This window comes from Mixophyes fleayi, chromosome 1 (assembly GCF_038048845.1).
Source record: "Mixophyes fleayi isolate aMixFle1 chromosome 1, aMixFle1.hap1, whole genome shotgun sequence".
Lineage (NCBI taxonomy): Eukaryota > Metazoa > Chordata > Amphibia > Anura > Limnodynastidae > Mixophyes > Mixophyes fleayi.
In genome coordinates, this window is record NC_134402.1 from 193,966,281 (window position 1) to 193,982,426 (window position 16,146).

Sequence of the window (16,146 nt, forward strand, 5' to 3'; positions counted from 1 at the left end):
TTAATTAATGTAGCCTAACATGAAGCATTTCGGTTTGCATGCGCAGACCCGATCCTTATATCTCCTCTTTCCCCCAGCTTTTTTCTACCCTCTTATTAACTTGAGGATATTTAAGGCACCTGCTACTTCCCTCTGGTGCCTGTGCTTTGTCTTAGCATCCTAATATACCAGACGTGGGTCCTAGTGCGCCTCTCTATTCTAGGTATCCTGTGTTCTCCTAGCCTGTATCTGCAGATCATCACTCCTTAGTATCCTGCTCCACTGTCCGCTGTGGTAACAACCTACCTGCAGATCATCACTCCTTTGTATCCTGTGCCACTGTCCGCTGTGGTAACAACCTACCTGCAGATAATCACTTCTTCTGATCTACTACCATCGGTTAACTGTTCAGCTACCCTTCCCTTTACTCCTTGTCATTTGGGTTCTCCTATTTGATCTTACCTGAACTCACTCAGAGGACCGCCATCGGCAAGGCAGAGCTGCAACGTCCATACTTCCTTGCGGGGGTCCCTGATGAAAACCATCTGCTTCATTAGATTCTGCACCTCTGGGCTGAGTAGAGCCAAGCTAGGCGGATCTCTAGGGTTCAAAACTCTTGCGACTGTGACACCTCCCTCCATTAATCAGACCCAACATTAAATCAACAGCACCTACAGCTAATAATTAGGCCTTTGTACATCCTGCTCCAAAATTAAATTAACAGCATTTACGTTACAAAAATAGGCCTCCTTTCACCCAAGCAGCCCAAACATTTAGTAGCATTCATATTTAATGAATAGAAATATCAATCCCAACATTACATGAGCAGCAATAGGCCACATTTCTCCCAGCAAGCCCAAATCTTAAATCAATGGCATTCATATTTAATAAATAAGTGTATTTGCCTTCAGCTAGCCGCAACATTAAATCAGTTGCACTCACATTTAATATATAAAATATAATAGCATATATATTTAATAGAAACCCCACATTACATTAATATCTCTAACAACATAAATACCACCTTCCAACTCCTACATTACATTAACCTCCCCCACTAGTCCCCACAGAACTTTAACCCTCCCAGTCAGTAACTACATAACATTAACCTCCCTTCCCCCCACACACACACACAAACAACACCTCCTACATTACATAAGAACCCCACACACCAGTTCCCACATAGCATTATCTTCCCAGGTCAGGAGCAGAAGTGTATACAAGGACCCGAAGCAGGTAGTTCGGGAGATGTTTCAGTGAGGATAAATAGAACATGTACACAGAATGGATCAGGCTGCACCAAAGCAGGAGACATGTCAGGAGAGGAGCTGGATGTCACAGAGAGACATGGAGCAGGAGAGACATTTAGGGCTGCATCATTTGTCACTCATGGAACCTGATCTATCTCTACTAGTAACTTCCCGTCATTATACAAGCACGTAGTGATTAGCCCTATTCTGAAGAAAAAACTGAATTCTGACCTAAACTCTCTTTAAAATTACAATGCCCCTCCAAGCTCCTAGAGAGAGTTTACACTCGTTCTCTATACTACTTCTCTAGAAAAACTAATAAGCTCCTTTGGATTTCAGTATCATCTTTATGTGGATGATACCCAAATTTATCTATCCTCTCCTGATCTCTCGCCATCTGTGTCCCGCATTACTGACTTTCTGTCATCTTTGATGTCCTCTCGCCAACTCAACCCAATCTTTCAAAAACAGTTAATAATATTCCCACCAACTAACAGAAGTTACCTACCTTACATTTCTGTTGACAACATGATAAATCCCACTCAACCCGCAAGCTTGGTTCCTAGGTGTGATCCTTGACTCAGAACTATTCTTTGTTTCCCTCATTGGCTCTTTATTTAAATCAGGTTGCATACATTTAAAAAAAACATTTCCAGAACACTGACATATCTTACACAAGACACCGAAAAGCTCTAATGTACTCATCATCTCCCGCGTTGACTATTGCAATTCCCTCCTTATTATTTTTTTCTCCAAAACATACCCTACAATCTATTTTGCACGCAGCGGCTATATTGAATTTCCTTGCAAATCCTCTGCTGAACCATTCTGTCAGTCTCTACATTGGTTTCCTGTTTTGTTTTTTGTTTTTTACCAAAGCCAATATAAAATACTTCTACTAACCTACAAGGCCATCAACAAATGTGCACCAACATACATCTTATCAAAATATGCCCCAACTCGACAACTCCAAGGTCACAAAGGTCTGTGTCTCTCATCATGCTCCCATTTCCTTTTACAGACTCTGTGGAATTCCCTCCCTTGCACAATAAGACTTTACTCTGTCTTTGAAAACCCACCTTTTCATGCAAGCTTATAATATTCCTCAACCACACTCTTAACCTCACTAGGTTACCCTATTAGCACACTTTACACAAAATCCACACAAGACTACAACTCTCTGCCCCCTGACCAACATTGCTGTGTGACTAGATCATATAGCATGTGAATCACTTTTTACCTTTGCAATCGGGCTGGGCTAAAATTCAATATGTAGACTTAAGCTCATGTATCCAACTTGCATTGTGCTGTAGATTGTAAGCTTCCGAGCAGGGCCTTCTTAGCTCTTTGTTTGTATTTCCCAGTATTGTTATTACTGTGTGTGTTTCCAATTGTAAAGCACTATGGCATTTGCTGGCGCGATATAAATAGATGATGATACACCGCTTGACTTTTCATACCTGTCACCATGTACTCTATTAATCCCTACATGGTCTTCATGTGCGGTACACTGTACTTGTTTTCATATTTGTTTTGTTTCTATGTACAATATCTTCTCTCTATTTTGTGCTTACTTCCTCCCTTTTCCCCTCCTGCCTTTTCTATCCTGCCTCCCGACCCTCCTCTAAATGATGCCGTCAGCAACTGCCACTACAAGCGCCCCTCCTGCCTCAGGTCACTTCCTCAAAATCTCAATGTCCCTGAAAAAAAGGTCATAGGCACTACATTCATTCCAGTCTGACCAGGCCGATGTGGTATTTATCCAAGAGACTCACTTTAAACTAGAGTATACACCCCTTCTATGAAGTCAGCACTATCCTCCTGCCTTCTATAGCAACAATCTCTCTTGGAAAACAAAAGGTGTTGCAATTTTACTTTCTTTACAACTTTCTGATGTATCTCATCATTCATTTGGTGAGGGCAGAAGATTACTTGTAAAATGTAAGCGTTTTAATCACCAATTCACTTTTGTCAATGTTTCTGTTCCTAATCAAAACTAGGTGATCTTCCTAGCGACCACTCTGGATTGTCTGGAATCTCATTTGGAAGGTGTGGTGGTGTTCAGAGGTGAACCTAAAACACCCCCTAGACCGTGATTACACCTTTTATTCACACCCCCATACAGCATACTCAAGTCTAGACTACTTACTGGTTAGCCACAGACATCTACATTTGATCCGACAGACAGATATTTGTCAAATAACTTGGTCTAATCTTGCTCCAGTGTCCCTCGTTATTCGTACCCCTCTTAGCGTCTCTAAACAATGGACCGGGAGATTTAGAGTCGTTTATGTATGATACCTACTGCAAAGGCCATATAGGTGCTGCTATAGAAGATTAAACTACTCATGACAACTCCGCTGAAATGTCAAAGGTGACCATCTGGAAGGCTCACGAATGTGTCCGCCCAGACAAGTTCATTCAACTAGAGTGGTTTGTTAAAACAACAAAAGATTTTTCTTAAGACAGATCCCCTGCTTAAAATTAGAGATCTGGAAACTAAATATATGTCCTCTACTGCCGGCAAAATGCTCCGAGAACTGACAGAAGGTAGGACTGCCCTTAATAAATTACTTGTTGATAGAATTAAAATGGCATACGATAGGTGCAGATTCAAATACTTCCAATGGGGAAACAAATCCGGGAAAATGTTAGCTCAGGCTATAAGAGCCCAACGTGCTGCCTCTTTTCTTTTCCGCTTCAGTGTTCCATGCCTACTACGCAGGGTTATCAAAGTTATTATAATATCAGGGGATCTTTCCATTTCATAGGTCCAGAATAAAATCAGTGACTACCTTCAGAGGTGTAACTTCCCCTCGCTTTCGGAGTCTGATAGGGAGATAGGATCAACCTTTCACACTGAAGGAACTAGAGGAGTCCATTTCCTCCACGTGGACTGGCAAAAGCCCTAGGGCAGATGGGTTCACCATTTGACTATTACAAGATGTTTGGCCAGGTGTTAAATCCTCTTCTATTAAGGCCTGGGAATCATCCAGCTTCATTTAACAGTTGCTTCCAACAGTTGCTCGAAGCACATATCATATTGTTTCAAGTGGTGAAAACAATATGTTAATGAAATAGAATAGACTGAAAAGCTGAGCAGCAACTTCTGTAATAAGAAGCTTTTTTCATGATTACATTTTAAATAATGTCAATACTTAGAAATATTATAGACAGAAATCATTGGTACATGCACAGTTTACATTTTTGGATATGGAAATTCAGTGATGTATACTAATAATAATACAAATTATACTAAATACTTGGACTTCAATTTTTTTTTTTTTGAGTTTCTTTATTTTTTTTGGGCTACTTAGGTTTTTTGGGCTTTCATCTGTGGATTTGTCATATGTCATATTTACACTAAGTATTACGCACATTCTCTTGTTCTCCATCTCGACAGATGTGTCATAGTAAAATTAATAAACATGGATGCGGATGTAACTGCTAAAAATTTGCAATCAAATATGCACACTAGCCATATTACACGTCAAAACATATACTAGTGTACTCTTCTATAAGTGACACAGTGGAGTGCATCCACAGAAACATGGGAATATACAAAGTCAGCACAGATACAGGCATTATTCTGGTTTCAAACTCATGACCCTGCTGTTGCCAGATGCAATGGCTAACCACCACACTAATGTCCAGACTAAAGAGTAAATATGTTATATAGGCTATACTGAAACAATAGATCATGCAACATATCTGCAATTGCGAAACCTGTTTCAGAGAAGGAACACCAAAGAATATTAGCAAACAATGTAATCAAACAAACCACATACACTTAAATCATTTTTTTTTTAATCAAATGTAAAAATATGCCTGGTGGTCTTTTAGGCCAAAACAAACACACTTGCTCTCTAAACGCACCTGTGTCTGCCGTCATCTGAACAGCGTCAGCACCTGCAGATAGTTCATCAATTATGCTTGCCTTTAAAAAATTTTGGGTTGGGATTTCAGTGGTTTTGGTGAGTAAGACAGACGAAGAAGTGCAGTTTAGAGGTATTTGGAGCAGTATCTTTCACAAATCAAAGTATGTTTTAAGAGCCAAAATAGCATTGTTTGATACACCAATGCTAATTTAACTAAAGTTTCTCTACTTTGTGAAGTACATTTAGGGGGGTATTCAATTGTCCGCGTATTCGCGTAATATATCGCGAATAAGCAGAACCGCGGACATCGCAAAAAATCAACTTCCCGGAAATGACGGTATTCAATTGTAATACCTAACCCAGCCCCTTATCGCGTAATATCCGACTTGTACGAAGTGCTTTTTTTTTTTTTTTACCCTTTTCCCGCCGTTCGCGATTTCCCGCCCACATTTCTATAAAAAACAACAACTTTGTTTTGCAAAGTGCCATTTTGCAGAGATTTCGATGCTGGTGGCTGATTCCTGAGACCCTCTGGTTTTGTGAGATTCTGGATTGTACTTTTTGCATCTTTATATACCTTTATTCATTATTTTCACATTATTTACATACATTGCATTACATTTTATTTTGCATTACATTTTATTTTGCATTACATTATAGTAAGTTATATTTTTACACAGTACTAACACCACACACTACATCAAACACTACACAACACCACACATTTTATTTAATAGCAGACATCAATATACTGCATACAGAAAAAGTGTGCAATAATCACAATTAAATAAAAGTTTAGTTACTTTTTAGCTCCAGCATTACTTTTATTTATTTCAGCTACATAGCAGCTACGTAGCATACATATATCAGTATGTCTAGGGAGCATAGAGAAAATCTTTCTGAACAGGTACACCTGGATGAAGAAGATAGCAGTGGAGAAGAGTGGCAGCATGAAACAGAAGAAAGAGATCGAGCACAAGAAAGAAGAAGACAGAGATTCCTTAAAAAAGTGGCTTCCAGACCCTCGCAGCAATCTACAGTGGCTGAAGAAGATGATGGTGATGATCCTGAGGAAGGTGGTAGTAACATCACCAGAGCACCTCGTTTCTCTGAGCAGCAGAACAACATCCTCGTGGACACGATAGTAACAAACTATGATGTACTTTATGGTAAACGGGCACATGTCACAAGTCATGAGCAGAGGAACCAGATCTGGCGTCAGATCTCTGACAAGGTGACTTCTTGTGGGCAAGTTCCAAAATCTATTGAGCATTGCAGGAAACGTTTCCGGGACTGTAAGCGGATTGTAAAGAAGAAGATGGCTGCATCCAAGAGGCATGCAAAAGGAACTGGTGGTGGGAAACCTGCAAATATCAGCATGAAACCCTGGGAAGTGAGGCTGTCTGAGGTCCTGGATCCTGTATTCGTGGAAGGTGTAGAAGGTGCTGTGGACACAGAGGAACCTTCAACATATTTATCCGAAGGTATGTATATATGTTTATATCTATGATGATGTGTTAATTTTTTTTTATTTTTTATTATTTTTTAAAATAATTTTAATTTTAACACTGTTAAATTTAATTGTAGAGCCAACTTCCAAGCGGCCATCTAAGAAAAGCTACTTATATATATTTTACCAGTCACACACATGTACACACACACATACACACACACACATCTCATGTCTAAAATATATTCTCAAACGAAAATCATATGTTATCATTGCCCATGGTTATTGTTACTGTACATTTGTGTTGTTTGTATACAAAATTTATTTTACAATGTACACACAGCTGTCGATTGAAATCTGTATACATACAAACCAATATGTAGATGAACCCCACCTTGACAATAATAACATAGGATTTTGGTGTGTGTAAATCATGCAGCCAAAAGTTTTTTTTAATGTAAATTAAAAATATTTATATATTTTATATGCACACATTCTCAATCACCACTGTTTTATGTATACTCATTTCTCTTTATCTAAAATATCACCATTTTAGTTATATTTTTGATATAGATGAATGAATAAACATTAAACAGGTGGTTGTGAATGTGTGCATATGATTATATATAGATATATCTTTATTTTTTAGGTGTGTGTGTACATATATTAAAATATATACACATACATACTATGGTGTAAGAGACAAGAAAACAAACACACACATACACAAAAACATGTGAACGTTTTAGAACATAAAAAAAGTATATTAAAGCTAGACATGTATATATAAGTGTGTTTATTAACATATAAATGGATAAATATAGCCATAGTGGTTAAATTGTAGATATTGATCCAATTTTATCGTAATAAACACTCTTATATGTACACGTCTACCTTTAATATACTGTTCTTATGGTCTAAAACGTGCACATGTTTTTGTGTATGTGTGTGTTTGTTTTCTTGTCTCTTACACCATAGTATGTATGTGTATATATTTTAATATATGTACACACACATATGTGTGTGTGTATCGATGTATGTGTTGTTAGGTCAGGTGTGTGTTTGTGTGTGTGTGTGTATATATATATATATATATATATATATATATATATATATATATATATATATATATAATACTGTGAAAGAAGGCATATAAAGGAGGAGTTTGGTCTTGAACCATATATTTTTTTTATAATTTAATTCTAATCTATTTAATGACATGGCCCATGATTCATTAAGGATCTTAAGTTTAGAAACGTTATTTAAGTATCCTGGACAAAAACATGCAACAATGCAAGGTGTGCAAGTTAGTATTCTGTTTTGCACATAAGTTAAATACTGCCTGTTTTTTCCTGTTGCACTAATCTTTGAGAGCTTATTTGTACACAGATGATATTTGTGTGTTACGTGAAAAAACAGTCAGCATTGATTTTTTTTGAAAAACAAAATAATATTTTGCAGCCCTTTCATTGTAAAATTATTTTGTCCGAGTGACCAAAATTAGCAGTTTATATAGTTAAATGCTTAATGAATCAGGCATTATTTTTTTTTGGTCAAACATTAGTCATGGGGCAATTTTGAGTGTCAGGGGCAATTTTTGTTTTAAAAATATGTGTATGTCATCAATCAATATCTAAAAACCATTTAAATTTTTTGTTTTTTGGGTAGTTCAAACACACAAAGACATCCTACTCTCTAAGAAAAAAGGATCGTGTGTGACAACAGGTATGTATGAAATTTTTTTTTTAATTATTTAAAAAAAAAATATATCTATGTCTTGTAATAATCTAAAACAAAGCAATTTCAAACAGAAATGCCAAGAAAACGAATGAGTGTATCATCAGTTTCTACGGTGACTAACATCACTGAAAAAAAAAGAAGAGGTTGGTTTTAAAAAAAAAAAAAAATTCTTCAATTTATTAAAATCCGATTTTTGGAAAATTTTTAACATTGCTTATGTTTCAGAGACTGCATTTGAAGAGCAACCATGTAGTTCAAGGACAGAATTGGTGTCATTGCAGAACATTTCGGAATCCGTTACAGGTGAATGATAGTCCAATATACATTCTACATTCAACATTGCAATGCCTTTTTTTTTTGGTTTATTTGTTAAATATTTCAAATTGTCATTAGTTTAAAATAATCTGTTGATGAGGAAATAAATCATTTACAATTAGATAATAATAGCAACATGTTTTATTGTTTATCCTTAGAAAACCTGAGAGAGAAGCAACAAGAGGCAAGAGCTGCAGACAGTGATGTGACCCCTATTGAGGATACAGAAACATGTAATTTTGCTAGAAATGGTAAGTAAAAATTCTCTTTGGCCAAAAATTTCAACTTAGTAGCTATTTATAAATGTCATCATAGGCCACTGATTAAAGGTATATAGGTTAGTCGTTTACAGGGGCTTCTTTCACATTGGGCACAATGGGCAGGTGCCCGGGGGCCCTGCAGGCCAGGTAAGTCTTTCCGAAGCAGTGCAAGAAAAAAAAATTTTTTTTACTTTAGGGCAGCTGGCGATCCGGCTCCCTCCCTGTTGTCCTCCTCCGTGTGGCGCTGGCAGTGCATTTTGGGTGTGACGTCATAACGCCCGCCAGTCAAGCATTGCGGAATGTGAAGGAGGAGGAGAACAGGGAGGTAGCCGGATCGCCAGCTGTCCTAAAGGTAAGTTTGTCGGTTTTTTTCTCTGTTTTTTTTTTTTTTTGGTCTTGCGCTGCCTCAGACGTATATGGGCCCAGGTGCATGGCTTTACCCGGGGGCCCAAATAGTTGGTAAGAGGGCCCTGGTCATTTAGGATATAAATCAAACGTTTTGTGTATCTACCAGTAAATTTCCATCATTAATACAAAATGCCAAGTTCATACTGACCTTATTATACTGACAAATGTAACTAACGTCATTAAAAAATGTAATAATGTTTTATTTTTCCAGAATCAGAAGACTCCCATCAGTCTGGTTCTTTATCATTTTCACCAGAAATTCCTGTGATTCAGCGTAAGTGTAGAGTCATAATTATATTTTTTAATTAATAATGTCAAACAATATAGCATGTTTCTAAATAAATAGTTGTGAGTTTCTATATGTATGTATGTGTATATTATTATTTTTTTCTTTCAAAATAGCTACAACAACCACAGCTTTTGAGGCCCTCCAGCAAACATTTCACCGTTTGGAAGACACTTCACAATCTAGAATACAACGTGGGGAAAGTGCACCTTCAACATCTAGTTTTCCTAGACTTACAACACTTGCAAGAGAAATGGAAAACTCCCAGGAAGTGTTTCGGAGAACAATGGAAGACAACATGAGAAGAATCAAAGATGCCATTGTTGGACTTACTGAGGAAATGTCGAAACAGAGGCAATTACAGATAAACACCAATCGAGACATTGCCACTATTCTTTCCGGAATCTTAGCCTCCCAAGAAAGAACCGAAGTGAGTATTGGAAGAATTTCCAATACTCTAGACCAAATTTCGCAGAACCAGCAACAGACTGCAGCAACCAATTTCCTCATAGCCACCAATCTTCAAAGTCTAAATGAAGAAATGCACTCAAGAAGGCTTTTGGAAAACCTTTCTGTTAATTTTCCAGAGTGGAATGTGTCAGGAACCATCCCTCAAACAGGACAACCACAAAGTGCTATAAGCAGCTTAAGGACCCCAGAGATACCGTTGGATTTGACAGTGCAGTCTGCAAGGCCAAGCCCAGAAGAATTGCAACCTGCACGAAGAAGACTACTATCATCTTCATCATCAGAGGATCCAGTGATGCAATCTACCCCCAACGTAAGTCAAATGTCTATCTATTTTTTTTATTATCTAATACTTCAATATTTAGTACGTTCACTAACCCAATCTATGGTCATATTTAATATTAAATAACAACATTTTAGTAACAATATATTTCTGTATTTTTTTATTTTTTTCAGAAATAGAAGATATAATTGATCTGTTGATAAATATGGAGCAACAAGTTTTACAAGTTTTCAACATTTGAACATTTTGGAATATTTCATTTTGATGATCATAATGAACCTTACATGTTAAAAGGTATGTATTTGGATATTTTTAATAATTCATAAAGATATACATTTCACATATATATATATATATATATATATATATATACATATAGAGAGATAGAGAGAGAGATAGAGAGAGAGAGATAGAGATAGAGAGAGAGAGATAAAGAGAGAGATAGATAGAGAGAGAGATAGAGAGAGAGATAGATAGACATATATATACCCAAAACTTCCAATAGAGCGCTTGTGAAGGGCAGATATAAAAACTGACCAATACTTAAATTCAGTAGGCAGCTCCACAGTCATTCAACACCTGTCTGCAGATGAGGAAGGTACCAGCCGGCGACAATCTAGACGTCTTTTTAAGCATTCAGGTCTGGTTCATTTACGGTATCACACCATTGTGGCTTCTATTTTAGTTTGCAGCTGTTCATCTTGCCCTATGTCAGGAGGCGATATCTACTATCCAGGATTACCTTGATTACCAGGTTATTTGTGGTGCCATCAGAAGGAATTCATCATATAAATCATTGGCTTGATTACTTTGAATATCTGGTACGGGAATTATATATCTCTGGATGAATACGACTATGTATCGCTTATAATTGCACTATGTGTGGCGCCCCCTGTCTTCTATTTTATTTTTATACATATATATACACACACATTTATACACACAAATTTTTTTTATTTTTTTTTTAGTTGAAAATTCACAAAGTTACTATTGAAAAATGCACATTATCCTTCAATTACTGGAAGAATATTTAACAATGGTAAGTGTAATATTTATGTTAAAATTAATCTGATTATGTTACATTTTATATTATTAGGTATTATATATATATTTTTTCTGTTTAAATCCCTTAGACAAAATATTTTATAATCATCTAATGGTCTATGCTACAAATCATGAAGTTATCCCAAAGAAGAACTAACGACAAGAATTTAGTTTTACCTATAATTAACCACGGTATGTTATTGATATATAAATGTATATTAAATTGTTTTTATATGCTAATGTTTTTAACAATTGTAACATTCATTGTAAAAAAAAAATCAATGTTAAATGTTATTGATAACAGTGCAAAAAAAAAAAAAAAAGTTCCAGAAATATTATCAGTGATTTTTTTAAAGATAATACTTAATCCTAAAGAAAATTAAAATAGAGGATTGATTGTTAATGATGCTAATGTTGCAATTTTAATTCAACTGTATTATGTTTTTAGAGAAAAGCAAAGACCACAGAAAAATTAAATTGTGATATATAAATTTTATTGCACAAAGAAAATATGTAAATTATTAAAAGATGTTATAGTTTTGTTTAAAACATGTGTCTTTCATTATTATAATCTAGAAAGATTGTTGTACAATATAATAGAAAAATAAATACTTGTTCAACACATCAATTTGGTTAGAAAAAAATTATTAATACATTTTAAAGAGTGATAAACTTTTTTTGATACAAACAAACAATCATTTCTCTTATAATTTAGATTTTTGTGGTAATTAAACAGTATACATTATATTTAACAAAAAACAAACAATAGAAGTGGGCCAATATTCCATGGACTATTCAAAATCCAGTCGCTGGTTCCGTCTGCAATCCACAGTGAAATGGGTGTGACAGGTACATTTTGGAGAAAGGAAAAGAGAAAAAAGGTAATTTCAGTGTGAGTATGTGTCAGTAGTGATACTTTACATAAGGTTACATCACACAGAACATAGCATTGTGCAGTTTACATATGATGACACCCACCTGTCCAAGAAGCTGGCTCTTGAAAAGCGTCATGGCCTTGGTCTTTAAAATCCAGTCGCTGGTTCCGTCTGCAATCCACAGTGAAATGGGTGTGACAGGTACATTTTGGAGAAAGGAAAAGAGAAAAAAGGTAATTTCAGTGTGAGTATGTGTCAGTAGTAATACTTTACTTAAGGTTACTGTTAGGAACTCCCAAGTCAGTACAGTGAAACTCGGGAACTACTCAGAAGGCCAGGTGTTCGCTGGAGCCCCTAGTGGTGGGGACAGACTGGGCTGCGGGCCGACCGAGGGTCGAGTAGCGTATACTGACTTAAAGGAGTTTCCCAGAAGTGGAGTGATTGGTGGACTGTAGTATAAGAGAAATCCAAGGTCCAAAGGTCACAGGCACAGAAGCAATATCCAAGGGCAAGCAAAGGGACAAACTCACAGGCAGAGAAGCAAAATCTGAATTCCAGGCAAAGGTCAAGGTCAGAAGAGAAGGGTCAAAGGTCCAATAACAAGCAGGGGTCAAACACGGGTGGTCAAATCTAAGGTAACAGGAACCTAAATGGATAGTACAAGCAGGCAGCAGGACTGAGGACAGAACGCTATAACCGGCAGTGAGGCTCAGTCCTCACTGCCTTAAATAGTACAGATGGCCAATCAGGACACAGTCCAGAATATGTCCTCAGCTGCAGTATGATAGAGATGCAGAGCCTGCAGCCAATGGAATAGGCAGAGTGCCAGCAGTAACCTAATCTGTAATCAGCCTGATTAGCTGATCCTACACAGCCTTGCATGGCTGGCCCTACCTAATCCTGTGCGCACGCGCCCGACTGTTTGACAGCTGGCTGGGCGCGGCGTCAGGAAGACCAAAGCGTCCCGGTTGTTGCCCAGGCAACCGGGACACAGAAACCGGAAGCGACGCCCTGGTTGCCGTAGCAACGGCCGGGGCGTCACTAGGAACAGCAAGAGAGTCGCGGCGGTGCCCGGAGCTGCCGCGACCACTAACAGTACCCCCCGCCTTGAGGAGGGGTCAAGGAACCCCAACAACCAGGCTTTGTGGGGAACTTCTTAAAAAATTCTTTAACGAGTCTTCCAGCGTGGAGACGCCTCTGCGGTATCCAACATCGCTCCTCAGGGCCATAACCCTTCCAATGAACGAGGAATTGGACTTGACCCTGAACCCTCCTAGAATCAAGGATTTTTTCAATAGCATATTCGTGGTCTCCGTTCACCATCAGAGGCCTGGGCCTGTTAGAGAGAGACCGATTAAACTTGCTGGGAGCAGCGACTTTCTTCAGAAGTGAACAATGAAAGGTTGCAGGTATTTTTAAGGAAGTGGGTAGTTTCAATCTAAATGCCACTGGATTAATTTTCCTCTCAATTGGAAACGGTCCGATGTATCGGGGCCCCAGCTTCCTACAAGGTTGCCGCAACTTGATGTTCCGTGTGGATAACCAAACGTGATCCCCCACTTTCAATGAACAGGGTCTACGGTGATGGTCAGCGAAGATCTTGGATTTTCGGGAAGCTTGACCTATTGCAGCGTGCACCTTTTTCCAAACGGACCTTAGCCTGGCCGTAAAAGCAGGCGTTCCGGAATCTCCACAGGGAACAGTAGTAGAAAATGAATTGGATTTTGGGTGAAACCCGAAGTTGCAGAAAAACGGGGACGTGTGAATAGTGGAATGGCAAGAATTATTGTACGCAAATTCTGCCCAGGGCAGGAGAGAGGACCAATTATCGTGAAATTTAGACACATAAATGCGCAAAAACTGTTCAAGAGCTTGGTTCGTCCTCTCTGTCTGTCCATTCGACTGAGGATGATATGCTGAAGACAGACTGATAGAGATCCCGATGGACTTACAAAAGGCTTTCCAAAACCGGGCAATAAACTGGGATCCTCGTTCTGATACTATATCTTTAGGAGTCCCATGAAGACGAAAAATATGCGTCAAAAACAAGGTGGCCAGGGTCCTGGCATCCGGTAGCTTGGGCAAAGATATAAAATGTGCCATCTTACTGAACCGATCGACAACTACCAGGATGGTGTTATGTCCTGCGGATACTGGTAGGTCAACAATGAAATCCATCGACAGATGGGTCCAAGGTCTGTTCGGTGCCGGCAAAGGTAACAATAGCCCAGAAGGACGGTTCCTATCGGTCTTGTTTTTAGCACACTCAGGACAAGCCCGAACATAATTCTCCACATCGTTTGACAAGGTGGGCCACCACAACCAACGAGAAAGAACCTCAATAGTCCTACAGATTCCCGGATGGCCAGCGGAGCAGTTGTTGTGGCCTTCAATGAAAACAGATTTCCTTAAATGGACGGGGACAAATAATTTGTTGACCAGTGTCTGAACTGGAGCGATTCTCTGGAAATGCCGGATAGTTGCTCCTAGGTCCTGGGTGAGACCAAGATGAACAGCAGTTGTAGGAACAATAGACAATGGGTCCGGAGACTGAGGATGATGGGCCAAAAAACTTCGGGACAAGGAATCGGCCTTAGTATTTTTAGAACCTGGACGGTATGTAATAATAAAGTTAAATCTGGTGAAAAATAAGGCCCAGCGGGCCTGGCTAGGATTCAGAGTTTTAGCGGTCTGAATGTATTGGAGGTTTTTATGGTCCGTGAAGATGGTGATGGTATGGGTAGCTCCCTCTAACCAACGCCGCTGACAGCCTTGGAGACAGGGTGAAGGCGCTCACGTGACCCGAGCCGCCACGAAGGCCGCAGCCGACGCCAGTCTCCGCCCTGCGTCACGTGACCCCCCAGGTTGCTCCGGTCACGTGCTCGGCGCCGCTCGGGCTTCAGGAAGTGCGTGTAGCGGGGGTTGTGGATGTCCGCAGGGCCCCGCACCACACAGAGGAACCGGCCCGGGCGCGGCCCAGGGATCCCCGGAGAAGAGGCCACGCCCCCCCGTTTCCTCAGCACCAGACGCTGCTGCAAGTTGGCGGCCCAGGACTGCTTCCTTGACGGAGAGTTTAGCCACAGAGAGTCGCCAAGATAGCTGGCCCAGGTAGAAAACGGCGAACCCCTGACCCAGACACCGTTACAGCCCCCGGGGGTCCTTTGGTTTCCACCAAGCGGCAGAAGATGTCCCATCCTGCCGATGGTGCCGGTCAGAGAAGGGTGACCCGCGGAACTGAAGATGCCGTCAACAGAAAGAAGCAGAAAGATCGTGTCAACCAGGAAAGCAAAGAAGGCAAGATGGTGTCCATCGGAGAGCCCAAGAGAGATCTGATGATTGACTGGAAGCAGAATTCAGGGGAAGTGATTGTTAAACTGAATGCTGGGCCGGTTATAATGTTAGGAACTCCCAAGTCAGTACAGTGAAACTCGGGAACTACTCAGAAGGCCAGGTGTTCGCTGGAGCCCCTAGTGGTGGGGACAGACTGGGCTGCGGGCCGACCGAGGGTCGAGTAGCGTATACTGACTTAAAGGAGTTTCCCAGAAGTGGAGTGATTGGTGGACTGTAGTATAAGAGAAATCCAAGGTCCAAAGGTCACAGGCACAGAAGCAATATCCAAGGGCAAGCAAAGGGTCAAACTCACAGGCAGAGAAGCAAACCCGAATTCCAGGCAAAGGTCAAGGTCAGAAGAGAAGGGTCAAAGGTCCAATAACAAGCAGGGGTCAAACACGGGTGGTCAAATCTAAGGTAACAGGAACCTAAATGGATAGTACAAGCAGGCAGCAGGACTGAGGACAGAACGCTATAACCGGCAGTGAGGCTCAGTCCTCACTGCCCTAAATAGTACAGATGGCCAATCAGGACACAGTCCAGAATATGTCCTCAGCTGCAGTATGATAGAGATGCAGAG

At 39.6% G+C, this 16,146-nt stretch overlaps 2 long non-coding RNA genes across 2 annotated transcripts; both read left to right on the top strand.

The window, feature by feature from the left end:
• Positions 1-8,224: 8,224 nt before the first annotated feature.
• LOC142106901 (uncharacterized) lies at positions 8,225-8,593 on the top strand. Its single transcript, XR_012679810.1, has 3 exons — positions 8,225-8,282; positions 8,369-8,440; positions 8,523-8,593. It is a non-coding gene; the product is annotated as an uncharacterized LOC142106901 (long non-coding RNA).
• A 1,095-nt stretch (positions 8,594-9,688) lies between these two features.
• On the top strand, positions 9,689-11,356 carry LOC142106905 (uncharacterized). The gene is made up of 4 exons (XR_012679812.1): positions 9,689-10,347; positions 10,491-10,611; positions 11,003-11,138; positions 11,286-11,356. It is a non-coding gene; the product is annotated as an uncharacterized LOC142106905 (long non-coding RNA).
• The last annotated feature ends 4,790 nt before the right edge of the window (positions 11,357-16,146 follow it).